The 1,498-nt window shown below is 37.2% G+C and overlaps 1 protein-coding gene across 1 annotated transcript in view; it reads left to right on the forward strand.

Annotated features, from left to right (window-relative positions):
- Positions 1–1,498, forward strand: part of UHMK1 (U2AF homology motif kinase 1) — a 28,711-nt gene that overhangs the window by 6,321 nt on the left and 20,892 nt on the right. The gene's annotated exons all lie outside the window — the stretch shown is intronic.

Consider the following 1,498-nt stretch of genomic DNA (forward strand, 5'->3'; position numbering starts at 1 on the left):
TACAGAGAGGTCTTATGTACCCTTCACCCAGTTTCCCCAGTGGTAACACCTTGTATAACTGTAGTGCAGTATCAAAGCCAGGAAAGACATTGGTACAATCCACTGGCCATATTCAAGTCTACCAGTTTTACACGGAGTCATTTGTGTGCGTGTGTATGTGTTTCAAATTAGTATTAGGTAACTATTAGTACCTGATTGACACTGGATATTACAGATTGCATTTTACATTGACAAGACGGCAGTGTAGAATTATGTAATGGATTCTAGACTGGAAGTCAAGTCATCTAAGTTCTAGTATTGGCTTTGTTATTTGAAATTTGTTTTTTAATAATAGCTCCCCCCCACCCCAATTAATACTGACTTTGCAACAGGAAATTGTGATGAAGAAAATAAAAATTATTAACTCACCTTCTCATGTTAGCTTTTTGGCATATTTCTTTCCAGTGATTTTCTGTACATGTGTTTATGTTGTATATGTGCAAATTGTTTAAACCTTTTTTACTGTAGAATAATAACATAGATACCAAAAACAATAATAAAACAAATGTGTAGCTTATTGAATAAGGTGAACATCCTTGTTACTGCTATTCACGTTAAGAAATAGAACTTTGCCAGCTACTCTGGAAGCCCTCTGTGCCCTATCTTAATCTCAAGCCCCTTTTTTCTCCCTAAAAGTAACCACTGCCCTGACTTTTATGGTAATCATTTTTTTAATTTCTTCATAGTTTTATTACCCAAGTGTAAAATCCCTTTTAATCTAAAGGAAACCCTTGTCTATTCCCTCTCCTCTTTTTCCTTTTGCAATTTATTGAAGAATATGAGTTGTTGGCTCAGTATAGTTTTTCACAATCTGCATTTTGCTGATTGCATTGTTATGGTATAGTTTAACGTACTTCTCTGTTCTCTTTATTCCTGTAATTGATAGTTGTATTTAGAAATTGTGATTTCCTTCTTTCCTTCCTCCCTTCCTCCCTCCTTCCCTCTCTTTCTCTTTCAAGTATCATTATGAACTAACTCCACTGCCATTGAGTCGATTCCAGCTATAGGACAGAGTAGAACTGCCCCATAGGGTTTCCAAGGCTGTAAATCTTTACTGAAGCGGTCTGCCACATCTCTCTCCCGTGGAATGACAGATTTTCAAACCGTAGACCTTTTGGTTGGCAACTGAGCACTTTAACCACTACGCCACAAGGGCTCCCTTCATTATGAACTAGTGGATTTAAATATATTGTATTTCACTCCACTGCAGTTATCCTAATCAAAGATGCAATTGCCCTGTTCTGGGTGCATAGGAGTCTCCTTACTGTCTTTGATAGCTTCTTTGCTATCTGATATGTCAAGATGTTCCCAGTTCATCTCATACATTTCCTGCCCTAGACCTGAAATTAGCCACTTCTCCAAGAAGTCTAGTTTCTTTTAGTAGGAAATGGTATTTTAAAACCAAAATCTGGGTACTAGGAATGGTCATTGTTTCTAGCCTTTTAAGTGGGCAGAGTTC

This window comes from Trichechus manatus, unplaced genomic scaffold (assembly GCF_000243295.1).
Source record: "Trichechus manatus latirostris isolate Lorelei unplaced genomic scaffold, TriManLat1.0 scaffold00145, whole genome shotgun sequence".
Lineage (NCBI taxonomy): Eukaryota > Metazoa > Chordata > Mammalia > Sirenia > Trichechidae > Trichechus > Trichechus manatus.